The 13,495-nt window shown below is 41.9% G+C and overlaps 1 long non-coding RNA gene across 1 annotated transcript in view; it reads left to right on the forward strand.

The window, feature by feature from the left end:
• The first annotated feature begins 4,462 nt into the window (after positions 1-4,462).
• The window catches only part of LOC112654047 (uncharacterized), a 58,468-nt gene continuing 49,435 nt past the window's right edge, over positions 4,463-13,495 (forward strand). The window contains exon 1 of the long non-coding RNA XR_003132676.3: positions 4,463-4,609. This is a non-coding gene — a long non-coding RNA (uncharacterized LOC112654047). The remainder of the gene's footprint in view (positions 4,610-13,495) is intronic.

A 13,495-nucleotide genomic window follows, 5' to 3' on the forward strand; every position in this document is an offset into this window, starting at 1 on the left:
TTATTATTATGTTTTCTTCTCAACCACAATTCTGCTGATGGCATTCCATCCTGTTCTATACCATCTAGGGAATGAGAGTATGCTCTGAATGCCAGCCCTCCACCATCAGGGGATATAGACACCCAGGCTCCAACAGGAAACTGTGATCACATTGTTGCACGTTAGCTCTTTAGATGTGGCTGGATAAACATGCTTGTCTTAATCCAGGCTTTGTTTCCCAACCCTGGTCAGTCTTGAGACCAAAAACAAAACAAAACAAAACAAAACAAAACCCAGTATAAGAAACTAGGTTTGGAAGAAACTCAGATTCTCAGATTCCCTGACTTCTAATCAAGTACTACTCATGAATTCTTCATTCTTCTTACCTGTTGACAAGGAAACAGCCTTCATCTAGGAACAACATAGTCTTTTATAAATCATCCGTATTTCTAGAAAAAAAAAAAAAATGGCAGCCACTCTCATGGGTCCCTATTTTAGGGTAAAGTGCTTATTCATCAATTTCATTGATTTCTTTGGGCCCTCTGTTGCTTTTATCTTTCAAGTTTACCTCCATTGCTCTTTCCATGGCCCTTTTGATGGATAAAACAAGACATCAACGCAGCTGGGAAATCACCCTCTGACCTAGCTAACCCATTTCTCTGAAAAAACTTTATAATCCACCAGGACTCCACCTGAGGCTTACATTGCCTATCTGAGGCTTATATTGACTCTACTCTCCACCAACTCAGTCTCCCTTGTCTCACTCCTGATTCCAAGCTTCCTACTGCCTCCCCATCAAACACCTTCTCTCACCAGCAGAACCCAAAATATTGGGTCCTACAAGGTAGCAAGAAGCAGGAACATCATGAGGATGGGCTGAATCCATTCCTGGGCCTCTCCTTCTGATCCTGAGGATTCCTTATTAGAGTCTGAATGCTGTCTTCTTTTCTCTTCTCCCTGGGCTTATAGTCTCTCACTGGCCCACTGACAGGTACCACTTTAGAAGCTCTATCTTGCATTGCCACAACCACACCTGTCTCTGTCCCCACAGAGAAAGAGAAGAAGGAGGAGTGATAAGGTTGATTCTGCCTCAGTGAAAAATAAACAGAATTACCTTCTCTCAGGAAAGACCAAAACTATCAGTCATGTAGACTGGCCAGCACAAATTTGACCAGAGGCTCAAATCGTACAATGTAAACTAAAAGTTTCCAAATCCAATCATTCAAAAATTGGAGGTTCTGGAGACAATAAACCCACAGTCTCATATGCCCATACATGTCCTGAGCTTGAGTCGTGGACAAGATGAGATTGTACCCTTGGGCAGAACTACTATGTCATGGATGGCATGGAGCCTTGGGGGAGGGCTCAAGTTCAATGCACTGGTTCTCCATAGGCAAGACTGGTGAACAGGCTTCTTGCATGGAGGGGTCCAGATTGTGTCAAATCTAGCATATGTACCCACATCCCTGATTCAGAATCAAGTTTTCCAGTTTTAGTAGTGTAATGGGTATTCATTGCCCATGAGGAATATGGAGCAGACCAAGAATCTCTTGGTCTTAGAAAAAGATACTACGGGAGGCTTGTTATTGCCAGTTGAGCCCACGACTTCTCCGTTCTCGACTGGGAATTAATACTCGAACAGATAAAAAGACACAGATTTTATTAAAATGTCACAACAAGGGGGATCTCTGGGTGGCTCAGTGGTTTAGCGCCTGCCTTTGGCCCAGGGCACGATCCTGGAGTCCCGGGATCCTTTAGACAAGAGTCCCATGTCAGGCTCCCTGCATGGAGCCTGCGTCTCCCTCTGCCTGTGTCTCTGCCTCTCTCTCTCTCTGTGTCTATCGTGAATAAATAAATAAATAAAATCTTAAAAATAAAATAAAATAAATAAAATAAATAAATAAAATAAAATAAAATAAAATAAAATAAAATAAAATAAAATAAAATAATAAAAAATGTCACAACAAGGGCAGCCCCAGTGGCTCAGCAGTTTAGCACCGCCCTCAGTCCAGGGCATGATCCTGGAGACCTGGGATCGAGTCCCACGTCAGGCTCCCTGCATGGAGCCTGCTTCTCCCTCTGCCTGTGTCTCTGCCTCTCTCTCTCTCTCTCTCTCTGTGTCTCATGAATAAATAATAAAATAAAATCTTAAAAAAAAAGTCACAACAACAACAAAGCAAATTCTATGATGACTACCATTTATATCATGGGAAATTAAGCTCAAAAACAATAACAAACCGGCCTTAGGTCATACAACCATAAATAATGCGACTAGGAATATAGCAGAAGTCTGTCTTTCCCAAAGTACAGGGTGATGACCACTGTTTCACTGTCTAGTAAACTATATCCTGGGTAATTTGGATATTGTGCTTAACAAAAGAGTTATGATCAAGAAAATAGAAGGAAGCTGAATATCTTATCACCTCTGTATTTCGAGAAGACCAATTATGATATCAGGGAGGCCAGTGGTCCGTGAGACATAGTTTGGGAAATCCTGTCCTTCAAAATACCAATTCCATATAATTAGGCTACCAGGAAGGGGTGCTAAGTAAGGTCTGTGTCTACTCTGAATACGGAACAGGTTGATGGGGAGGAATATAGTGTTAATGAGAGCAACTACCATGTATTCCCTCTCCACTCTGTGTAGGTGGCATGTTATAAATATTAACTTATTTAGTTTTCACAATTACTATAGATCAAACATCAGTATTCCCATTTGCAGATAAGAAATGGAGGATAACTCAAGAATTTAGGTAACATGCTGAGCATCACAGATAAATAAAGAGTAGGGCTTATACATTAACACCTTCCTTGCATCCCCCTCAGCCTATCCCCAGCCCACAGATTCCTACTGCTTTCCCATCAGGATTTTCCTTCACCCTGGTTAGTTTGCTGGATAGAGTTCTAGAAGATCTGGTGCATCTAAATAGATGCTCATACTCTGAAGCATGGCCCTAGAACCTGCAAACGGGGATTCTAAGATAGGAGATCTTGGTGACAGAAGGCCACACAAGGTCAGAAGGAAAATAACGAAATCCCCCCAAATATTACTATACCTGTCCCTGACCTCTGTTTTGTTCTTGATGGCTTTTATAAAGCAGCAAACCATCCCAAACAGAAATATTTTTATAAAATGAGATTCCCATGCTTCAGAAATAAGTAAATCATTTCAAGTACTCTTTAATTCCTGTGCTGATCCTTTAGACAAGCTTTTATAACATTGGGAAGTGTAATTACTAAGATCTGTCATAAAATGCATTAAAGGCACCACTAGTGACATTATTTCCCATTTCCTAGCTTTGGTCTCTTTCTCCACTTTCTTTCTCATTTGCCAGCACCCCCACCTAGCACTTTAATTTCTTCACTTTTATTTCAACTCTTTCTGAATTTCCATAGGCTCTCCTCTGGTGGAGTCTGAGCAGCAGGTCCATCCCATCCTACAATCATGAATGGTGTGTGTAGGAAACAGGCAAAGTGTGAGGCACTCAGAGGCGGGACCATTCTGGGCCCACCAGAAAAAGACAAACCAGAACTGATTACACACACTGACAATGAGAAATCTCAGAAGCCCACCAGAGACTGGAGGCAGCACAGAGTTTAGACAAGTGGGAACTGTGACCACCTAAGGCTGCAGGGACAGAGGTTATGTCACAGAGCCCAGAGGCTAAGATCACCAGATAGAAGTTAGAACCACAATAGGCCTGTTCATTGGGCACTGAAGCCACTGCCAGAAATGCCATCAAAGGCAAACAGAGAGAGAGGAGGAGAAATACCTTGGCTTCTTCCTTCTTCCCAAACCCCACTTCCCCCAAGCCTCCCATTGTCTGAAGCCAGTTAAATGCCAGCTGCCATGGGACCTAGGAAATGCAGCCAACATTGTATTTCTGTTTTTTTTTTTTTTTAAGCTCCTCTTTTATATTCTGAGAGGCTCATTTCCTTGAAAACTAGAATTTTCCAGCAGTAACATTTTAATTTAAATAATCTCCCCTTGGATGACAGCAAGCCGTAGGGACACAATGTTTTATTCGAGCTCAGTGGGGCTTAGCAAGGGGATCAAGTTTGTACAGAGAACCACTGAAGACCATACAGAGCCCCCAGCATCTCAGCCTGGGGGATGTAAGTGTGAAGGATCAGGGATGGGGCCGAACCGCTCTAGTATCTACATCTACTCCACTTTCTTTTCCTCTTTGCTTTGTCTGTCCTCCTATCAAGTAAGTACAGTGGGAAAAGCAGGACAGCATGCTCATGTCCTAGCACCAGGTTTATCATATTCTACTATTCACCTCTTCATAATAATACTAATAGCTACCAATTATTGGGAACATTCTGTGTAAATTTCACTGTAGGAGGAAGGCACTGCTATCATCTTCCACTTACTAATGAGGAAACTGAAGCCCTGGGTGATTACGTTGCTTTCCTGGCCTGAGGACCTTGTAAGTGGTGAAAGCAGGCTGTATTTGAGCCCATTCCTCCCTGACTCCAAAGCGCAACCAATAAGCTCTACTGCTTCCTCCTCCCCATGCGACAGGAGGCGAGGTGCTTACAACGTCTGAGTTTGCGTTAAATGAGGACGATCCATATTGACCTTGCTGGCTTTCACCAAATGGCTGGGATTCCCAAAGTAGATAATGTAAGTGAAAATGTTTTGAAAACTCTTAAGATTCCCTTGCTTTACATCCTATTATTTCCACTTCTGCTTCTAGCAGGCACTGTCTGGTTCCTTAAGTCTCTCCATGTGGGGCTCAGCTACTATTTTTGGCCTGCCAAGCTGTTTTCGTTTTTCACCAGAATGCATGCTCCATTTGGGTAATGGGAACAGATGTGACAATGGGAACAAAACTCCTACCAGCCACGTTCTAACCCAAACATCCCAGAAGCGGCTTCCAGAACTCATCTCCTCACGTCTGCTCCTGGACAGGGAAATGTGAGAACACAAAGCTCTGCTTCACTGTCTTTTACTAGCCTTGATCATTTCTGATAAGTGCTCCTGGTAATCACTTTTCCTTTCCACAGCTTTGAGTTCTGGTGTGTTGTCCATATTATATTAATAAAGGTCCACAGGGAAAGGGTGATTTGTCGGAGGTTAAGAAATAATTGTAAGAAAATGTTTTGACATTATGTTAATGCCTGTCAGTGTATTATCCCCAATTTAAAGTTAATCACCAAAATTATATTGCAATTTCAAAAATGTAATGAAATAAGATTTGTTGAGGTGTGAATAATAAAGAAACCAAGAGCCTAGAGCTAAAATAGAAGTAAACTTCTCGTTTAACTCTTTTGTGGTTTCCTGCCAAGGGGCAAAGAAATGGTGATTTGGGGCCTGTGGATCTTGGCAAAAAAAATGGATTCACAATCCAGAAAAAAACAAGAGGTCTTTGTCTACAAGGCAATACAACCAAGTATTGAAATAGAAAATTGAAATTTAAATCTGGGTCAAAAGGGTTCCAAAAATCTGGATGTTTGTCATTATGTGGGCAAGATATTTAGACACTTGATAAATTATTCAATTTTCTTATAAAATGCTGGTATCTTGCCCGGTCTCTGACTTTATGCTTACAATGGCCTGTCAAACTTTTCTGCTTGGGTACCCGGCCACCACCTTGAAATCAAACCAACCTTCTCACATTTCTCCTAAAACCAAAGCTCCTACTTATCTGTGAGTCGTAGCAGGATTTTCTCAGGCTCTGATACTTGGAACTCTGGAGTCATCTTTGACCCCTTCAATATTTATGCAATCTATTCATATCCAGGCCTTAACATTCTTTTGAGCTGTCCTTTAAAAATAAACATGAGAACAATAGCATCCATTTGCACACGCTTGCCACAAGACAGGCTTTCACTGTGAGATGCGTTTTAAAAATTATCCTTCTCCCTCCAAACAACTCTGTAAGATGGACAGCATTAACCCATTTTTAAAATGAGCAAACTGAGATTTGGAGTGGTCACTGACCTAGTTGTTTGCTCAGTAAGTGCTGGAGTGGGTCTGTCTGCCTCAAAGCAAGCAGACCATCCGAGAGCTGGTCTCTTAGTGCTATCATGAAGACCCACCAAGCCACAGCAAGCCCTCAGAAGGCACTGGTGGTACTTAACGCTACTCCTTCTTTCATGCCACACCCGCCACACCCGCCTTGGTCCTTGCTGCCACTATGCTTATCCTGCCACTCAGAACTCCTTGCTGGGACAGTCGCCCACCCTGGATCCCATCTCCTTCCTTCACCCTGAATGCAACTGCTGGATGAATCTTCCCATACACACTTTTTGAGTTTTGAAACTCAAAAATGCCCATTCTAATTCACAACTCTTTGAGGCTCCTCAAATTCTTTTGGAAAAAGTTCAAAATAAGCCAGCCCTTCAAAGCGCTTTGTTACCTGCCATCTTCCATCCCCACCACCATCACCCTATTGGAACCCTCTACTCCAACAAGGCAGGTATGCTTCCCAGGCTCCAGGTGCCCTATGAAGTGCTCACACAGTTTCTCCTACTATGACTACCCCTTGACTTCCACTTTTGTCTTCTACTTCGCTCAGATCCCATTCATGTGCCCTCCCCCCTCTTTCCAGGAAGCTTTTCCAGGACCACCTGGCCCATTCTAGTTAGCTTTCCCCTGCCCAGACATCTCATAGTGCTTCTTATCTGCCTCAAACATGTGGCATTAATCAAAGTGGCTTGGACCGTGAGCAGCTCTTGCCCTCAGCTAAAAGCAGTGCAGTCTGGTGGGGGGAAACATATACTTCCAATGATGAAGAATGGGTGGTTGCGTCCCAAATCTGCCACTAATTACCCATTTGATTTGTCAAGCCACTAGTGGGTTAATGCCCATATTTTTAGTAATAGCTTTGGTAATGGCTTTTATTTGCCAAACACTGTCTGGGTGGCTAAATGCTTTACAGGTGTTATCTAAAAAAGAGGTGATCATATTTTCCCCATTTTAAGGACAAAGAAAGTGAGCTTCAGAGAAGTCATTAGGTAATTTACTTTAGACAAAAAGCCCATAAGTATGACTGGGATTACCCTGGGATCCAAAAAGAGGCTTTAATTTATCTCAAAGAGCTTTTAATTTATATCTTGAAACACATTGCATCCTGTTAGCATTTCAGACTTTTGCAATCAAATGTTATGAAGACTTCCTCCACTACCCCACCTGCCCTAAAGACTCTGCCCTTCAGTCCCTCTGTTCTCAACCTGCCTATTCCCATCCTTTCCTGGTAGAAACAGTGGAGGAGGGAAGGGAGCTGCCCACAGCATCTTCACAGGGCCTCCTTGAGTTCACACCAGGTAGATGCAGATAATCAAGGACCTTCAGGGCTGGAAGAACCTCTCCACGCCACAGATGCAGAACTTGTGGCTCAGATGGGAGCAGCAGCTAGGCCAAAGATACTCACCTAAGTGAGGATGGGGACAATGCTTCTTCCTGACAAGAACTTGCCCTAAGGGATCCCTGGGTGGCGCAGAGGTTTGGGGCCTGCCTTTGGCCCAGGGTGCAATCCTGGAGACCCGGGATCGAATCCCACATCGGGCTCCCGGTGCATGGAGCCTGCTTCTCCCTCTGCCTGTGTCTTTGTCTCTCTCTCTCTCTCTCTCTGTGACTATCATAAATAAATAAATAAATAAATAAATAAATAAATAAATAATCTTAAAAAAAAAAAAAAAAAAAAAGAACTTGCCCTAAACATCCTATGCCCTTCTGCATGTGCCAGGTGCTGAAGACCAGGTGCCTGCACACCAAGACAAATGTCCTGTCATCCATCTCAAATCTGTTGCCATTTAGTTCGATGAGGCTGGATAAATAGGAACACCCACTTGGCCTTTGGGGAGCCCTTCATTTCTTCACATACCTCTGCCTGTGCTCTCAGGGCTCCATGCATCTCTGTAATATAGAGCTCTGATCATCCAAGTTTCCCTTCTCTGCACTGCCTCTCACTCCTGATGCCTCTAATCAGCCACACTGCCCTTTGCTGGCCTTTCAACCTTTCATTTATGTCCTCATTGAGATAAGACAGCTGGCCTTGGCTGCTGCATTCAGAGTGAGGATGCACCACTGATTTATTGAATGGCATAATATTTCTGCATCTCATTCCCCAACTCCTTCACACAGTCATGTGTCTTGTCGCAGATCTGATGGCCACTGGGCATGGAGCAGATGTCTTCATCGAGCAGCTCATAATGACACTGGCTATTAGATCTCTCTCTCTCTTTCTCTCTTTCTTTTTTCCTTTCTTTCTTTCTTTCCCTCTTTCTCCTTTGAACACAGACATTGCAGTTGATTCAGAGGCCACTGATGTGTGCATAGAGTTTAAATCACTGCCTTTCAGTAAGCATTAGCTAACCCTGGTGTGCAATGTGATAACTGCCTGTCAGAGAAATTCCTTAAAACAGCTCTGCTCCCCACGGTACTTGAACCCAAGTTTAAGGGTAAATGTTTGCTATGAGAGGCCACTCTGCCACCTGAGAAGCTCCTGGACTTCTAGGGCAATAAAGGAAAGGCAGTTTTCCAAGATGAGCATGCATTGATTTGCTGAGCAATGGAGATGAGAGTATGGGGAACTTTCTCTTCTCTTTCAAGGGTATAATTGATGCCACCAAGATCAGGTCAAGTTGGTGATAGCACTTGGTCCTCTCAATATCTGCAACTGAGTCATAATGCTAACGCCTATATTTTCAGAGGTTTTAGCAAAGAACTCCAGTACATTGTTGGAATGGTCATTTTTCTGTATTCATGTGTCCCTCATGGAGTCTGAACCAGTCAGGGTTCTTCACAGAAACAGAACCAGTAGGGTATATGTGTGCACACACCCATACATGTGCTTGTGTGTGCATGTGCACATGTACACACATGTATGTATAAGAATTTATTTCAAGGAATAGGCTTACACAATTGTGAGACCGGCAAGCCTGAAATCTATGGGGCAGACTGAAAGGCTAGGAACTCTGAGCCACATGTCCTGAACAGACATGAAATGATGCTGTAGTCTAAAGGCAAAATTTCTCATTCCTCATTCCTCAATTTTGCTCATAAGGCCTTTTAACCGATTGGAGGAGGTCCATGTATGTTATCAAGAATAATCTCTTTTGTATGAAGTCAGTTAAGTGTAGATGTTAACCACATCTACAAAATGCCTTCATAGCAACATCTAGATTATGGTTTGATTGAATAACTGGATACTATAGCCCAGCCAAGCCAACAAATTAATCATCTCAGAGTCAAAGGCAACAAACTGTAGCATAGGGGCTTCCTTTTTAAATCTCTACCAGCCCAAATGAGCCTCCTCACTGCACAGCAAATGTTAGCCCCAGCTGGGGACTTTCAAAACTAGCTGGCCCTGAGCTAGTCACAATGCTGGTTCTAGGTATTTTCCTAGGACCACCTGAAACTTATTCTTTACCCCTCTGCACCTTAAATTTCCTAATATTTTAGTGACACATTCAGGCCCTTCTCACCAGATTCTGGGATTGTTTTCCCCTGTGACTCTCAATATCACATGTACCCCTATTTTGGAGTCCATTTCACTTAACTTCTGGGTCTTCTTCTATCAGCTCCAACTATGTAGATTGCTCCATTGATTGGTCAAATGTCATCTGGGAGAGGAGGGAGACTCAGACAAAGAAGAGTGATTTATGAATGAGCAGGGAAGAGTAGGAATCAAGTAGGGCTCTAGCTACTCAGATGGATGAAGGCTACATGGAAGGGAAAGGAGGTAAGGGGCCAAACATCCAGATTAAAAACCTTGACACTTCTGCCTACTTGCTGTGACTTTGGGCACCTTGTTTAACCTCTTCAAGTTTGTGTTTTCCAAAATGCCGAGGAGGTGCATAAACCTACATCATAAGTATGGGGAGATAATAATATATGCTAAGCAAAGTTATGGTTTCTTCTTTCAGAAGAACTACTCTTCCAGCCCCCTTTTAATTAGAGAGCCAAATGGTGGATTCCTGCCTGTTAAGAGTGGCATTCTAGGTATCTATTGCTATGTGAAAAAATATCCCCCAAAATTTGTAACTTAAAACAATTAATAATCATTTACTATGTTCATGAACCTGCAATTTGGGCAGAGCTGGGGGATAAATTGCCTCTTTTCCATGTGGCATCCAGTGGGACAGCTTGACAGCAGCCAGATAAATTTCCAAGATTACACCCTGGCTGATGGCTGATGAGTTGATGCCTCTGTTTCTCTCACATGAGCTTTTCTAAGGGGTGATGGGCTTCCTTGCACCCCCATGACAGGATTCTAAGAGAAAAGAAGATGAAGCTGCCAGTCTCTTGAAGTCTCCACTAGAAGCTGCAGTGTTACTTGTGCTATATTCTCTTGACCAGCCACATGGCCTGCCTATATGTAAGGGGAGTAGACATAAACTATACTTCTCAATGAGAAGAGTGTCAAAGAATTTTGGCCCCTGCTCAATCCACCACAACATTCAGTCAACATTGAGAAATAGGACCAGATTAACCTCTTACCTGAAATAATTGAAAACTGAACAAAATATACAAGCCAACATTATTCAAGACATGGACATAAGCAATGAAAGCTAACAATTCCTAAGGATAGGAAACAAAAAGGTGAGCCCTAAGACTGTCCCAGTTTATGGCCTGGAGAAAGTTTCCAAGCCACAGAACAGGGAGAGAAACCCAATAGGAGTCTCATATTTCTCTGTTAGTTGAAGAGACAGAGTCTGAAAAAGCTAAGGATGCTAGAGAGTATGTGGAAGAATACAGGAAAAGAGAAAGCTACAGAGAGAGAGAGACAGAGACAGAGACAGAGACAGAGAGCACTCTAGATATCCACAGGAAGTCCCCATCACACACTCAGTTGCATACTGAGCAGAACAAGTATGTGAAAACAAAACAAAACAAAGGAACTGTCTGACCCCAAAGAAAGAATCACCTGAAAGGATTACCAGGGACAGAGCCTGGAGGTCATGGAGAACCAGGAATAGTGCCAGTTCCCATATGTCAACGTGAAAAACCTCATAATTTAAAGGGCTAAGAATATCTTGCCTCAGGAGTTAGGGAAAATTAGCCTTATGCTAAGTGCCACTCTGGTCCTACCCAACAAAATTTAAAAGAAACACTTGAAAGTATCCAAGTGTCTCCACTTTAGCCATGTCCTAGAACTAAACTAAAATATCTTTATAGGAATTCAAAAATATCCCACAACCAAGAAGGCAATGGCATTAATGATGTGTAGCATCTAACCAAGAATCACCAGGCATGCAAATAAGCAGGAAAATACAACTCCAAATGAGAAAAACTGACCCAAAAATTTCACAGATAATTGAGTTAGTAGACAAGGACATTAAAATAGTTATAACTACTGTATTCCATAGATTCAAGAAGCTGCAGGAAAGATGGAACATATTAATCAGATACAAGAAAAATATTTTTTAAAATGCAACAAGATCAAACTTCTAGAGATGAAAAGTACAGTATCTGAGATGAAAAAGACACCTAGATAGGATTTACAGCAGATAAGATGAACTCTCAGAGAAAAATATTAGTGAAATTGTAGACATAGCAATAGCAACTATTCAAAACTCAACACACGGTAGAAAAAAAGTAAAACAAAGCTTCTGTGAATGGTGGGACAACCATAAGCAGCCAAATTTGAATAAAACAATAAACCCACATATCCAAAAATCTCAATGAACCTCAAACAGAAGAATCAGAAAACTACTCTAACGCACATCATCATCAAATTGCTTAAAACCAGTGATAAAAAGAAAAACTTAAAAGCAGCCAAAGAAAGACACATCATGAACAAAAGGGAAGGGAAGGGAAGGGAAGGGAAGGGAAGGGAAGGGAAGGGAAGGGAAGGGAAGGGAAGGGAAGGGAAAGGAAGGGAAGCATTTGGACTAGCACTAATGCTAAGTGCCACTCTGGTCCCACCCAACAAAGTTTAAAAGAAACACTTGAAAGTATCCAAGTGTCTCCACTTTAACCATGTCCTAGAACTAAACTAAGATGTCTTTATAGGAATTTTTGGACTAGCACTTATGCTAAGTGCCACTCTGGTCCCACCCAAAAATAAGGAAGACACTAGTTTTCTCACTGGAAATGACAAGAAGACAACAAAGCAACATTTCTAAAGTGCTGAAAGCATCCCTGGTGAGGAAGCCTTCCACATACTCTCTTACTTCGTATTGGTTTCCTAAGGCTACTCTAAAATTTGCCACAGACTAAGTAGCTTAAAACAACTAAAATTTATTCTGTCATAGTTCTGGAGACCAGAAGTCTGAAATCAAGGTGACAGTAGGGTTGATTCCATCTGGAATTCTTGAGAATCTGCTCCAGCCTTCTCCCCTAGCATTTGGTGGTTGCCAGCAACCCTTGGCTTACAGATGTATCACTCTAGTCTCTGTCTCCATCACCATATGGTATTCTTCCCTGGGTCTTTAAATGTTTCTTTATTCACAAAGACATGAGTCATTGGGTTTAGTCATTGGGTTAGGATCTGCTTTACTCCAGAGTAAATCTTAACTTATGTCTTCATTATATCTACAAAAACCCTATTTCCAAATAGAGTCACATGCATAGGTACAGGGAGTGGAGACTTGAACAGGCCTTGTTGAAGGTCATAGTTCATCCCATTACATTAATCTCCAGTTTCTCAGAGGATGGAGAGGGTCTAGTGGAGCATTCCAATGCACAGGAGAAGGCCAAAATCATCAAACGGATGAAACCTGGATCCCTAAATCACAATGTGGAAGACCACTCCAGAAGCATGTGACTGTGCTGTGACATGAATGAAAACATAAAGCAGAAGTGTGATAAGCCACCGAGACTCATGAAGACCATTAATGGGCCACTATTATGGAAGTAAAGTGAGATCATGCATGTAAAGGACCTGACACATGAAAGGTGCTAAATAATTGGAAGCATAATTAGGATATTAATAAAGAGAAGAGAGTTATGAGTCTACATTAAGTCTCAGGTTGGGCTCCCTGTGACCGACTTCTAGCGGATTATCAAAAGACTTTGATCCCAATAGGAATAAATGACCCACTAAAAAAGGCAAAGAAAGTTCCTAGGTCCCTGCAAAGCATGGCATTGCTCTTGTCATATTACCATTCTCTTCCCATTCCAAAAAGTACAATAGAGTGAGCCAGTTTATTTAAGTAATCACAAGGCAGAGCAGACAGGTGATTCAAACTAAATGTTTGACCCAGTTAACTGGCAGATTCCGTCACAACAAAACCCCAGTACATAAAATATCAGTTTCTGGTTAAGCCAGAAAGGAAATCTGATCTTCTGCTATTTCCAAGCAAGATCAGTTTACAAAATTACTTTGTTTCCCATACATCTTCTGAAATGACTATAGACCAAATAATCAATTGATTTGAAGCCATTTTTTACTCTCATCCAAAACAGAGAGACATTTTTCAGTCCTATCCAAAAGGGAAAATGTTAAATCACATGTGAATTGCAGATATAAGCATTTAAAGACTGTTTTCCTGTTTTGTTTGTGAATAATTTTTCATTTTATGAAGGAACCAAATATCTCAGTAGGTAAAATCAATAGCA

This window comes from Canis lupus, chromosome 3 (genome assembly GCF_003254725.2).
Source record: "Canis lupus dingo isolate Sandy chromosome 3, ASM325472v2, whole genome shotgun sequence".
Lineage (NCBI taxonomy): Eukaryota > Metazoa > Chordata > Mammalia > Carnivora > Canidae > Canis > Canis lupus.